At 41.4% G+C, this 15,323-nt stretch overlaps 1 long non-coding RNA gene across 3 annotated transcripts in view; it reads right to left on the bottom strand.

The window, feature by feature from the left end:
* Window positions 1–15,323, bottom strand: part of LOC139740323 (uncharacterized) — a 67,257-nt gene that overhangs the window by 18,527 nt on the left and 33,407 nt on the right. For 2 of the 3 annotated variants that reach the window (XR_011711555.1, XR_011711554.1), the window contains exons 2-3: window positions 13,755–13,974; window positions 4,842–6,333 (exon numbers count right to left, since the gene is read on the bottom strand). This is a non-coding gene — a long non-coding RNA (uncharacterized lncRNA). Of the gene's footprint in view, window positions 1–4,841; window positions 6,334–13,754; window positions 13,975–15,323 lie in introns of those variants that run through there. The other variant, XR_011711556.1, reaches the window with a different exon arrangement.

Genomic DNA, 15,323 nt, shown 5'->3' with positions numbered 1-15,323 from the left:
AGTGACATCACAAAGCAAGTCTAACATCGCGCGTTGCTTTCGTATTTTAACTGTGAAATAACGTCACAAAGCAAGTGTGACATCGCGTCCTGCTTCGCAGGGTTTGTACTAAACTATATCCATCCATTACACAACTTTTCGATTCATTTCCACCCTTCTTTGGTATACACTTTTAATCAAAAATATAAAACAAATACTCTCTGCCTAATTTCGAGTTTCCGGTAAGTAGGCCCTACTGATGAGCCTCGATGCCTCCAGTAGTACCATTCACTTTGCGGCTGTGCCTCTCGACGAATAGCACTATTTTTTGGAGCCACCTCTACCCATAGCTTTAACCAGAAACACTCAAGGCAAAGTATATTTGCATATTATGCCCACCTTAACCCTCCTTGAATCACTACTCTCATACACCAGAGGGTCAAGTAGGTTATACTCTGCCAGTGGTGGACACTTCGCAACCTCAATACGCTTCCTACCACCTGCATCACGACAGCCTTTAGAGACCGATGCATCGCGATGGTTCGTAGACTTCGAGGAGAAAGTGCCCCTCTGATAGTGAGAGTTTGGGGGAGCTGATCACTCCCCTGGGTTCTCTGCAGTGCTGATCACGATAGGATGGGGCATTGCCTCTGCCGATTTCCTGAAAATTAATTTTGATTTATATAATCATATATATATATATATATATATATATATATATGTGTATATACATATCTGTCTATCATTTGAACAAATTAGGCATAACCTATACACCCTCTTTTTGGACTGTTGGTTGTCCAATAATCTCAAATGACTTATGATACCCTCATTGTTTGATCATTAAACTATTCTATCAGACAGAAAGCATCACAGTATTAAGGAGTATAGTATATACTCGAAAATCGATATTCAAACTGGGGCATACAATGATATTATTTGTTGATTTGACTTACAACGACAGCCACGAAGCAAACAGTACTTTTAATATGGCAGCCCACACAGATCACTTCAATCGACAATACTTTTATTATTAGTGATGTTAGAAAACGCTCACTTCGCTGTAGAAAACGCTCACTTCGCTGCAATCACACGACTCAAGGAAAGCCCCCGCGTGCGCGCAATTGATGCCGACGTGGAGTATCAAAATCCCAATTAGGTTGACCACAGTCAAACTCACGAACATTTATTAGCGCGCCAGACGGGGGATTGCTTTAATGGATCGTTAAAGACACGCGGAGTACATGGCGCCACGATCTACACACGGCATTCCATACAAGGTGCCTGGTGGTATGCTGGCGACCTTCAGACACGCTCTTCGTACGCCTTTACCCGCGACAAACACACACAATAAACATGTTAATACAAACATACACCTTCTGAAGACATACCTCGCATGCCTTCACACCCCACCCCAGGTTTATTCTCTAAAGTCTCTCCATTGATTCCTCTCCCTCTCTTTTTTCTCTTCGACCAATCCACTTCCGCTACGCCCACGTGTCCCCTCAGACTTTGCTGAAATCCTGCTACTTTTAAACGCATTTACCTTTATTTCCATACAACAAAAGCCAGAGCATTAAAATATCTACTTCAGTAAATAAACTCAAAACGCACAAATATGCCGGACTGGGGCAATCTAGTCTAGCCTCCGTCGCAATTCGAGTAATTTGCTTCCCATAATACCATCACTACGCTTCTGGGGCCTAAGTGCAACACAAGCCGGCGTAACAGACAGACATAGACGAGAACATACACACAAACACATCAAAACAAAACTTCATACACACACTGACTGAGTACTTCCAGACCCATAATTCCCTGCAGTCACTCTACGTACCTCAAAACTATGATGACATTGTATCTATACTCCAGATCTTTCTTGATTTGCTTAACGAATAATAAGGTATTGGGGCAGAAATATACATGAATTTGATCAGCATAATTGAGTGGCAAACTGGTTTATTGGCTTACACATTATGAGGCCGGAAATGCACGCAGGTCATTGGATTATGAAACTGCTCCACACGATGGACTGCGGGAGAGAGCTAAATTAATATTCATCTTCACAGGGAAACTCCCTCCAAAGACGTTATCTGAATCATGAGCGACTAACCAATTAAAGGGAATATGCAGTGCAAATGTATGTTAACTTGTATTGACTCACAGAAATGATCATCACTTATGTGACCGAAAGATTATTATGTAATCTTTTTCTTTTTTGTGCCAGATATTTCATGATACCATTCTACTATTTTTCTTTGGGTTACTTGGATATACCTTAAAAAAAACTTTCCCGCCAAGATTCTGCCAGTAACGTCATCTGTCAATCGTTGCTAAGAAATGCTAAAGTACTAATAATTTTTATAATTAACATAAGACATCGAAATGCACCTTCCCATATAGACCGATCATAACTTGCATAATCATTTCCCTGCAATGTCTTTTGTTAATCATATTAGTAACATGGAAACATGAACGTCATAATAATTCAGTCTATAGGCCAGGGGAAGGTGCATTCTATTGTCTTTTGTTTATCATATTACATTTTAACGCAATGATTGACAGATGATGCCACTGCCAAAATCTTAATCTGGAAGGTTTGTTTGTTTGTTTGCTTGCTTTTTTTGTGGGCGTATCCAAGTAATGTGAAGAAAAATAGCTTTAGCTTATGTCAACTTTTCGAAAACTGAACAGTTAACATAAATACGAAAATTAGTGAAATGATGGTGTCATCATTTCGCAATTTTCATTGATCGTGTAAAAAATGGTGAAAAAAAATGAAATTCTTCTGCTTTAAAACATAGTGTCGTTCCTTGCAGAATAACTTCAAAATTATGATCAGTCAGCTATATCAGGATTTGCTACTGGGGCATAATCGGGTTTGAACCAGAACAAAAAACAAACGGGAAAATTCAAGATTTAATGTGCAAACTACAAGTTTATAGCAAGTTGTCAGGAGAATATAAATATGATCAACTCACTACTTCATATTGAGTGTTAAAGCACTGTTTCGGGTAAACTGGCACAACTTCTCAATTTCATAATTTCTCTAATTCTTATCCGATTTTGACAATTTTTCGCTGAACTTGTGCTTGTTACTCTTGTTTTTTGTCAGACCAACTTTTAACTGGTCAAGAATTTCCCCTTATGATATCGTGTTATTGCGTTAGTTATTGCCAGATTTTCGTTCATACATGTTCCCATCAACTCAGACCATTGCTGAGCATGACACCAGCTACATGCGGCGATACTCATATTGAATATAACGAGCATAAATAGGACAAGGCTGGCACACTCACGTACGCGCACACACAGACCACACACACAGACATTATCCCACTAATTAATTACAGTGTACCCTGCATCTGAACATAACAGCTAGGGCATAATCAGCCAACACCCAGACACACATATTGACGTGTATACACAAGAGATAATGTCTTAGCTCTCTTGAGTCGAAAATCACACATCATCCACACCCAGGCATGCTATTTAAAAACACATTTGAAGAGCAGACTTCTCATTCGAGAGGTCTTTTTTGTGGTTCGGAGAACTGATAAGAGTTTACCTGCGACGTTAAACCGCCTCCTCCATTCTTACACAATCAGGCAGGACCCTGGCGGACGGTATACTCCCTATAGAAACATATTGTATACAAAGCAGGCAGAACGTACTTCTACTCTGTGAATAGAAAGAATGATGGTATGTGTAATCCTGCGAATTGGGTGAGGAGGTTTGCACGGACTGATAAAGCGCGCTACAGTGCACAAACAGGGATTTAAAAGGCGAAAAGGGTTAAGCAGGGATTAGGGACAAGTATAAGAGGCGGTAAAATCGCGAACGGAGACGAAAAAGGCGGGGAACCACGCACTGCAAGTGGGTGTACTGAAAAGGCGTATAAATATCAGACGACATGTGGAAAACTGGTATGCCTAGTCTTCTTAATGTTTCCAGGTTAGCATGCCTGTAGAGTGACGGGGCATTAAACTGCACATTACTTGAATATGAGACCATTCTGAAGCAAATGATTTTCACACAACAATAGATATAATATTATAACGTACTCTTAAATGAATCCCACAATAATAGGAACAATCATCCCCAAGCATTCCCACTGATTCCCACTGATCAGTTACTAGCCATCCCCTTTAAGCCTCAAACTAGAGACCAGCCCTCTATAGAATAATGCTTCAAACTCCTACAAAATAATATAAGCACACTTTACAATTACAGACACGTGTATGGCCAAGGTTTATTGATTGTACACGACATACGAGCATGTTTCGTGTTTTTCAAACTAAATAAACAAGTTAAGCTATATATCAAGCTGGTGTACAAATTATCGAATGTATAAGGAGGTTTACGACAAAGAAGGTAGGCCAACTTCTATGTACAAAATGTGTCTCAAAATGTCAACTTTTAAGTCATTTTTTTTCTTTAAATACCAAGTTTAATTTTTCTCGTTCTCATCATGTAACATATTTGGTGTTTTCTTTTTAGATAGACCCTATGTACACACACATTTGCTTGGCAAGTGGTGGGACATTATGTATGGAACTGTTGTTTATCTTTAACCCTATTGTACTGTTCATCTATCATCATTATGTATCATGCGTATATCCTATTGCCCTATGTAAACATACTCTGTTGTTCATCTAACCCTATTGCAGTTATGTTTTTCATGACTTTATCGCAACAAAGTTTGCGGCTGATTCAAAGTAATTTCAAGCAGGAACATTACATAGAACGGCATTTCCGTGAGCAAACTGTATAAACGTATGGAAGTGAAATATGACACACAGACCATGGCAATACTGAAATTCATTCGAGAGAGTACTGTACTCAAATTGTGAGTGATACGAACATACAGTAAACGTCGATACATGTCACAGTGCGATACCAGTACAGCTCTCCGTCAGTGTCTCGATACAAGAGGCCTGAGAGTACGAAGTAGTTCCTACACGCTCTGAGGTCACGGAGTGCAGGTCAGCGGCACACGATCAGTGACTTTCTGATCTTTTCCGGTTTCCGGAGAGATTTTGTGCAATGATATAGTAGCGGAAGTGTATCAGAGAGGACATTCTATCCACGCTAATATTATAATGTCTCGGGTCGGAGTATTACATCCTAGCTGGGGATGAGCAATAGACCGGACCATGTACCTTGATCGGAATATTATTATAGATACTGTACATGGATAGCCGAAAGAATCAACTATTATCATCTATAGCGATAACATTAGCGGTAAATAATCAGTGTGTAATTCTGCCTGCCAAAGTAAATCCACTCTCTAAGCGCGCAATACAAAATTTATTTTGTAACTGATCGCCTCAGAGATGTCATGCGAGAGAACTTGCCTGACATTAACAATACCAATATGAATATAGCCTTGCATTAACAAATCAATATGAATTTGCTTTTATTACCACAGTAATATGCGTACGTCTGGAAGCGCCTGTGCAGGAAAATGTCGAGTATAATATAAGCGCTTTAAAAAGACAGGCGATTGAAGCTCTACGTTACTGCAGCTTCGTGAAGTTATCGCTGCAGAACGAAGGCATGCTGTGACTGATGGGCCTTCTCCTAACGAAGGTAATTAACCAAGATGTCCCGCGGATTCCTTGCCAGACCCGACTCACTCGAGTCCCTGTCAAAATACCCCCGCAAATTGGCGACGCTCAACGGAGTCGGGGGCGATGGAAAGGGGCGTAGACTCGCTCGCTCGCTCGTCAGCAACTGTTTCGTGTCAAGGTGTCACGTGTAACCCTCACCCGATCAATACATCGAACGTGGGCATGCATGTTAAAAAGAGCAATCCACTCAAATTGTAGCGGAGTCCGTATCCCCGCTTTCCGAAACATTTAGTTTTCATGTCAACCGTGTGGTATCACCCATTTAATCATAAACCTATTTGAGCAGCGCAAAATTCACGGTCACGCATACACAACGAGCACCTCTATAAGTCTAGTTATATCTTCTCACTGACAGGCAAAAGAGTTCACTCAAATCACACAATCAGCAAGGAACCCAATACAGGCAGAATAATGACCGTATACCGTATATACCCATCAAAATCATACCTAAATTGAGTGCAAATCACTACTCTTCCTTCAACTTACCACGTTGATTGATTCCTATGTGTTTACATCAGCCCTTTCGCGTGTGCATCGAGGACTCCACGTTTCGAAAGCTGAAGAAAGTAGTGCGCACGAAGCCGTCAGTAGACGATGTAGAAGAGGCCTTTCTCATTTTTGTCCTGGCGAAGACTGAGCTGTTTCAGCGACGAAACCCCCTGCTGCATGCACAGCTCCAATGTTGCTCAGTCTCTGGCATATAATGATGCGACCTGTGGCGGCGCTGTCCGTTAAAAAAAAACCAAAAACCAACAGTTGACTTACACAACACTGCTTGCCCGCATACTCGGTACACTAAAATGATATCGGTAACTAATGGTAGGAGCATCACACTGTATTCTGCTATAATACCTCCTAGCCATAGTTGAGCTTGACTCTAACCTAAAGACGCAGACTGTATATCAATTCTCTCTCACATGCAAATGAAAAGGTCAGTTTACGGGCCACTCCGGATTTTGAAGAAAACTTGTAGTCCAAAATACGATTGTGTATTTTCTCAACGTAGAACTTTGTCATCTATTTTTGAAAATTTCAATCAGAACACGGTGGATGGAAAAGAGTTGAAATAGTAAATTCTAAGCATGGCACTCGTCACTCTATCAATATCACTATTTCTGCGGATGAAGACTCAAAACAAACTCCAACCCAAGGACTCAAAGGCGAAACCCTTGCAAGTTCTGCAGGCCGTGTCAGCACCGCATACCGGACACGCATTCGCCTTTACAGCTAGAATCCTTTTGTATTCTTAGAAAGACAGCTTTGGGAGTTTTGAGTTGCAGTTTTCACTGTTGAAATGACACAAGAGTGGGAACCTTAGTCTAAGGATCTTTAACTCAGGCGTGTGTGATAAACCTTGCCAACGGGTTCCGTGACACCAAAACCTGACAAAAGAGAGTTGGAAACGTGAAGCAGTGAGTGACGTACTTTGAAGGAACATTCTTCCTACTTCTTTTTATTTAAATATATTTTACGCTTTTCCCCAAAAATTTGGTTTTCAAACAATAGTCTTGTCAAAGCCTAATGCAGAGTCGATCTTTATGCTGTTTCGATCAACAAAATATACTTTGAATAGTTAGAATTAGCAGTGGTTGAAGTCGTTGTGCAAATCTCGTTCGCAGGCTTGAACTGCTGTCTTGGGTCACACAGATTTTAAGAATAAATATATCTTCAAATTGCTTACTGGTATTCATAGTTACCCAAATACAAATGAAGATGATCGGTAATTACTATTCCCCTCAGGGTAGAGAGGGAGATAAAAGCCAATTAACGCAGGCGACAGAACGGCATTGAGAAAGGCGGTAAAAACGTGTTCTCTAAATTCTCACTTCGCGCCTTTTTGTATAGTTCACACCTTTGCCCTTTGTCTTGAAGAGTGAGAACAGATGCGAACAAAGAGAGACAAAATGTTATTTGATATCTACATACCGTGAACATCACTGGCTAAGGCTACGTGCTTTCATAACGTTGCATCATCCACAACATTCACAGACTCTATAACATTAACCAGGGAGGTGTCACCTCCTTGAATTAACAGTCAAACAGTGCCACATTCTGTGCAGAGATACGGAAGAGTCAAACTTTGACATACAGTATGATACGATCGGCTGGAGACGCACATAATTTTATAGCTTTAACTTCATGAAGCCGTATTCAACTACATCATTAGGATGTACAGAAGGCTTGCAAACAATAGATGTCCTACATGGGTCCGACTGTTCTCCAACGAAGTTGACGATCAGTAAAGTTTCATGATTGTCAACTTGGTTGGAGAACAACCCTCTTATAAACGTCTAATGTTTATAAGAGGGTTGTAAAATAAGTAAACGCTGTTACCTTTGCATGCTGTCAGTTTGTACAGCTGTGAGACGCCGAATGCGCTCAGGCACTCAACAGACAAAAGGAAACATAAATCTGATACATTTACGGCAATAGAGTGACCAGACGTCATGTTCGACATCATATCATTACTGCCTGCCTGCACATCATAAAATATTTCATGGCATGATAGCCAGGGCGCCAAAAATATCAGAGCATAAAATATGGCTGTTTAACCCTGTAACTGCCTCAAGCAAGATTAGTGTGTGCAGCAGCAATGTCATTTTTACGACAGTGCTGCTAAAAAAGGAGTTAAATGCGCAGAGATGCATTGCTAAAGTTAGTGGCGTCATAACGAAGGGGGGAAAGGGACTCAATTTGAGCAAACTTGCTGGGTTGATGGATGACAACTTCAACACTCAAGACATGAAAATTTTTCACCGACCAAGGGGCCAATCAGTTGACTCGGCTTGCTCCGAATTGTAACTCAATTTGGTGAAGCAGACGTCTCCGTTACCCCCCGAAATTGGAGTGATTGATGATTTACACGCTCTCGAGTTATTATTGAAACAAACTGCACAGCTAAAAATCGCCAGATGATAGATTCAAAAGGTGTGAAATAACTCCCCCCCCCCCCCCTTTCACCTTCCCCTAACCCTCTGGTCACCCCGACGTTCCCCTCACCTTCCACTCCTTAACCTCCCAATCATCTCACCTCTACCTTTCGTACACCTCCCTTTCCCCTCCCCTTCCGGTTTTCCTCATACGCCCCTCCCCATCACCCCTCCCCCTCCTTATTCTCCTCACCTCCCATCCCCTTCGTTCTTCCCCTCATGCCCTTCACCATCACATTTACACTCAAATACACACACACACACGCACGCACACACACAAACGATGCACACATATACATACATAATACATGATGTGACAAAATAACTGGGTTATTCATCGTACGCACACACACACACACACGCACGCACGCACACACACACACACACACACCAACACAATGTACACATTACTTACATAATACCTCATGGGAGTAATAACTGAGTTAACTGGGTTATTCATCGCTGTCGCATTAGAATCTAATATTGCTAATACATGAGCACTTACAGAAAGTCGGGTTTTGTTTTGTTTTGTTTTGTTTTGTTTTTGGAAAGCGAAGAACACATCATCCCATAATATCATAAGCTCTGGGATAGATTATACCATGGAGCCATGAAAATATAGATTTACTTTGCTTTTTGTGTAACTTTGTCACTGTTGAGACAGTGACAAGAAGCTCCCGCCAAAGGAACGGAGGCATGTAATTTCAGATGCGATCATGTTATAACTTGGACATGATACTGTAAGTGCAAGTAATGTCAAAGTTTTGCTATTACAGCATATTTCTTGTCTATAACCCTCACCTGAAAATGTGCTATGTGATACCCACTATCGTATTGCCATTTTACATCAGAGAAATAATAGGATCGCTACCGGGGTTTCTCTCTTTTCGCGATTTCGACGACCGTGAACATTCTATGCTTTCAGCCCCTGTGCTGCTCATACCATATCCACTGAAGGCTCTCACCTGTACAGAATCTGAGCATAAGTTAATCCTTGTCAATAACACACCTTCTTTTTTCCCCCACAAAGATTATTCTTTCATGGAAAGCTACTTTTGGGAGTGTATCTGTTTAATTTTGCAGCCGAAATTTCATACCTAGGGTGAAATAATTTTCAAAGCATCATTAAAGTTGATATTGTGTATTTTTCTGCGGAAAATAAAATGGGGAAAATTCGAAATTACAGACCACAAATGACGACGTGATTGATATTCAGGCAATTTTGCTACCTGCTTGCGACCGCTTTCCGTTCCTGACGATGGAGGCGTCCTTCTCCTATTGTAGGTTTATTGTGCACAGTGGCAGGTATTCGTGAGCTCTGATGACGTCATTAAACATAAACAATCATAGTCATTACAGGTACTGGGCAAAGATGATGGCAGTAACTCAGCCATACGTGCTGCGGAGTAAACTTCATCATGGGTCATCTTTCAACGGTGATGACAAAGACCCCACTGTCATTGGCATAGTGAACTTTCACTGACCTATCATCGAAGGAACGAGGCGGTGACAGGCCAGACGATATCCCCTAACGTCAGCGAGAGTGACTTGCTCTCTATTCGCTTCACGTTTTTCTCTTCACGTTTTTCTCTTCTCCAAACTCATCAGAGTGAAACGTTGATATCTACTTCAAAATTCCAGGTAGTTTTTGTAAAACCTCAAAAGAATTATTAATATCACAAACAAATATTAATAAAATGCACGACAGAAAGGTACTCCTAATTAACGTCTTCCCAATCTGCTTTTTGATAATGAAGGTATTCATTGTCATCTAGAGCCGGAAGAGACAGGGTTTGGTTACTAAGACGATTAAAGGTCGCCGAGAATCGCATTGGTGTGACTGGTGAAATCCTATAAGAAGATTGTGTTGGTTTCAAATGAAAATGGTGTCAAGTTAGCCTAACCAAGGAGTAAGTATATTACCAGAGGTTTGAAGTACCACAGTGCGTGTACCACTGAAATTAACTGCCTTGCTTCCATTGATCAAGATAAATGCTAAATGAAGAACATGGTTAGTCAAGCATGCCAATCTTCCAAAGGAAAAAAAATGGTTGAAACCAACACGATCATAGGAACCACCCAGAAATTAAAATCGTTGAGTGAGTATTATTACAACGTACAGTGTCATTGTTATCTCAGAACACAATTGCATCGACGAACACGAGAGTACTTACACGCCACACTTTGAGATGGTCCGGTTCATCTTATCATATCCGCGCAACTGGCGCATCTTATGATAGGAGGGTGGTGGTGGTGGGGGGGGGGGGGGCAAAGTGTGCTTCTTCCATCCATAAGCAGAAGTGTTTCATTGTCTTCTCTCTGCGCTCTCAAGGGGTGTGAAACAAGTCGCTGAGGTCCAGCAATAGAAGACAAACACCCGGTCTGCCCGGTGACAAATTTCCCGCGCAAACACCTCTCGCCTGTTACCCGGCTTGGAGGATAAACGAGCGGGCAAACGAGAAGATAACGTGATGAGGGGCGAGGAAAGTTGGCGAGGAACGGTGCGGCACCTCAATCGACAGGGCCATGACAGAAATGCACACATGACGCCACGGTGCTGGCGAAAATCACAGCCCCTCCTATCCTTGTCACTTAAAAGAAGAAAATGCTATCAAAGAAATGAACGGCGAGGGATGACGACGGCAACGAAATGGTAAACATGGTGGGCAAAGAAAATTCGTTAGAGCCAAACATACTTAAGAGTCTAACCTCGACAGAGACGATAGCTAAGATGAAAAGCGCCACGTAGTCGCTTACACTCGACCCTTAGTAAAGGGTCGTTGTGACAGGCAAGGATAACCAGTTTCTATGTCTGGCGTATCATAATACGAAGCTGAAATCAGCCTGCTCCAAGCTCCGCCTCACGAATTTCACCCGTGCATTAGGTAGGCACAACACTTGACTCTCCTTGTAATAAACCCGTCCAGCATGATTCATATCTCGCCACGCTCTGGCGAACATTCATAATGCTGATCCGATGGCAGCCAGCTCAACCGTCCATCCGTGCAATCCGACCCCGTGTTCTTTTATCCTGGTAATAATAGTCTTAAATCCCGTTTCCCTATTTTTCTGTGCTCTTCATTTCCATGCAACTGTAAACCGTGTCTTCCTTCCCTTCCCAGCCCCTTTTGACTGCGGATGAATATCCACACTTCACCAGTTTAGTGTCCAGGTATTGGTAATTTGATACAGGGGCAGAGGGAGGAAATATTGGCAAAGGGTGCTGGTTATTGTTGCTGGCACGCAGTGTTGTATCGAGCACGATCACAAACCAGCAGCATGGAGCTTGGTAACTTCGATAAGAGGAGAAAAAACATTTCAGAAGACACTTCACTGATGCACTTACACATGTTACATAGCCTCTATTCAGAAAAAGCAAATCGAGCCAAGAAAAAGCAACACCCACAACCTGTAATTACACACTGGCGATAGTTTGCGCTAGGCAAACGCTGCATTCAGCGGGCTCACAATCTTCAGAAGATCAATTATGAATTGTGCGAAGTCCATTGACTGCGGTTTCTTATTACGCACGCGCGAATCGAATACTGTACGTGACGACTCGAGCAGCTCTTGAGAGAGCCTCGACTCACAGCGCAAAAACCATTCCCCATCTGGTCATTTGTTACTTTTTAGAAGCTTGTTTGTCTGCAAGAAAACGGCCCACGGACTAAAGTGAATAAATTATCATTCATTTCATGCACCTCACTCTCCAACTGATAGTTGTACTGCACGCTGAACGGCTGTTTCTCGTCTCGGCACAGATATGCGCTATACCCGTCTTCTTTTCCGAGAGTGGCGGCAATTTATGAACACCCGGACAAAGCCTGCATCCTCTGCGTCTATACTTGAACCAGGTCAAGATGGCATACTTAATTAACCCTATCACAACCAATTAGCTAATGTAACGTGTGTGATACCAATGACATGTTAAGACAGCGGTATGGAAAGGGATAAATGTCACGTCGTGTTAGGCATTTCTAAAGCCGTTTACCGTCAATCAGAGGAAGGATTATACACTTACACTAAAAGAAGTCTGCTATCCAGATCATTACAGATACGTGTCTTGAGGAAATATGATCGACGCAGTTAAGCCATTACCTCCAATAAGCCCTACGCAAATCTATTTTGGACAACATATCTGATAAGACAAATCATTCCATTGATTGATTTTGTCTTTTCGATTCCTTCTAAAACCGGATACCATAGGTCTCAGAAGTCGGATTAGAACCATGTAGTTGTGGGGTTTTTTTTATCTTGGATCATACTCATAACATTTTGGTGATGACCGTATGGAAAGGTATCATATCAACATGTGTACGTGATGCATATATCAGGGACTCAACGATTGGTCAACAATATATAGGCTGTTGATTAAAAAAAATCACGTTCATACCATCGTTGCACATGCAAATCTTGCTTTTAAAATCAGGTTAAATGAATAATAATCCTGTATTAGATATTCATGTTCCTGTTCTCTTATCAGCAGCCCATAAAATTCTCTTATCATCACCATTCTGTCAAAGTAGCTAGCTCGTTTATAGCGTTTCACACTTCCTTCGAAGATTATATTTGGACCCCTATTCTTGTTTTTCAGTATACAACGTTCGTTCGTTCATCCATTCGTTCATTCATTAGTTCATCCATTCATTTATTCATTCCCATTCATTTCGTTCGTTTATTAATCAAGCAATTAATCAATATTCATTCATTCATCCATTTTAATCATTCCATCAGAAAAGATGATACTACACGTATATAGCACATGGCAGACGATAAGGACCCCTTCCTGCATTAATAAATCACAAACTAACCAATGAAATATGCTTCAGAGTGCCCCATAGAACAATGTGGCCATAAACTCGCCGTTGTCATCACTACGATGGATTTTGAGAGAAAAAGAAAATGTTGAGAGAAAGACACACGATTCTTTTTGGTAATACAGATCGAAGTTTTCTTAAAGATAGGAATATCTAATTCAGAGAAAGTGGCCAAGATTTAAAGCCAATTTCTGGCATCCCTTTGGAAGGAGCTGAAGAAAAAAAAAGCTCTCTCACCCACTATAGCGTGGTGCCCAGCTCCTAATTAGTACCCGTCATCATGGATAATTATCAAAATTATGTTGGATATGCCTCCGTGCATTGCCCTTTATTCATTAAAGGTCCTCGAGAGAACCGTCATCTATATTACCGCCATATAAGACAGGAAGGATAATTACCATGCATGCGTGGAAGTCAACTGTAGGCGACCGGAAATGGATCGAGAGTTTGTCCTTGTTGGAGTACATTATACCGAGTCCTCCGCGTCACACCTGTAAACCCCTGGAGTAATACAGTTGCATCACGGGTGGCGGTACGAGGACAACCTCGGCGGAGAACTCTCATACGAGACTGTCTTGTTGCGTGGTATCGATGCCGGGTGGTGGTATACAGGGATACCTGTTGGATGGAATAAGGAGGGTGATAAAAGATGAATGTTGGGGAAGATGCCTCTCTGATGGGGAATTCACGTGGAAATTGAGTTTCAGCTAAGTTTTGCCACAAATGCAATAGATGAACAGGGTACGTGACAGTACTATAGTCAGGATATGGACTTCAAGATGAAGAGTATTTATGGTACTGTAAAAACAGTCGTGGCTATTTTGAAAAGACCAATAAGGTAATTTCTCATTGATTAATCTGCAAACACTGACGATATTAAAGAGTTATAATTTTTAGGTGGTGGATGACTGGCTGAACGAGTTTAAGTTCTTAATAACCACCTTTAATCATGTACGAATGAACTCGTATTCAAGCACTCTGGGTATAACACAGGACAACATCATACTCATAATTTCTCATGTCCCATCGTTTTATGGTAAATTAACGGTTAGGTGGTGTCAAGCAGTGAAAGCCGTCATGGATCATGAATAAAGGATTTCGACGTGGATAATCGACAACACGAGGAGAGCTCGAGACTTCTTCTATTCCTTCAGAGAGAGCAAGAAGGAGATTGGATTCGCGTTCAAGAGAGAACTGGGTTAAACAGGAAGGTCCAGGCAGAGGGGAGAAGGGGGATTAGCATGAAACTCGAGGCATTAGATTTTTTTTCCTGAGGAGAAGATAAAGAGATGGGATGAGACGTAGTGAATAATCCCAACGATTCCTTTCTCCCTTTCCCTCCATGCTGGACAGTGACATGTAGATTCATCATTCTAACGCTGCAGAAAGCTAGAGGTCAACGGCATAGCTTTAAATGGGAAGCGAATGAAAAAAAAAACAACAACGAAAGAAGGAAAGAGCAATACTCGAAGTCTAGAAACGGATGAATGCCTCAGTCGTCAACGACAGTCGATGACTTCTAGCAGAGAATGAATGAATAAATTAAACGGGATTTCCTCATTGTTTTTTTTTTTTCAAATTTGGGATCGATAGTTTCTTACCTTACAACTGAAGTTTTCATAAGCTTCAAAATGACTAACGTTACCAGTACTTTTAGTACTTCGCAAAATACAATAGGTCAAATTGAATTTAGTTCGTAATCATTATTCTCCTGCATAGGGAGAAACAATTAAAACAAGTGAAGGCAAATTTGAGTGTGACGTTTTCTGTTATCGCTGACACAACAATCAGTAATTATTACAGTCGTGATGATGTAGGCCTATTTCATATTTTCATGTACAATGTTCTTGCCATTACGGCGTACGTGTTGCTACAGCTGATTTTCTCAAAAGACACGCCATAGTTGTTGTTTTTTCTATCAATTCTCTTGTGCGCTGCCTGAACTACGTCACTCTTCCGGCTGAAGT

The sequence above is a fragment of the Diadema antillarum genome, unplaced genomic scaffold (genome assembly GCF_040938485.1).
Source record: "Diadema antillarum isolate AM-2024a unplaced genomic scaffold, OU_Dant_1.0 seq00000847_RagTag, whole genome shotgun sequence".
NCBI lineage: Eukaryota > Metazoa > Echinodermata > Echinoidea > Diadematoida > Diadematidae > Diadema > Diadema antillarum.
The sequence above is the reverse complement of the archived record's forward strand: the minus strand, read 5'-3'. Positions and strand labels throughout refer to the sequence as shown.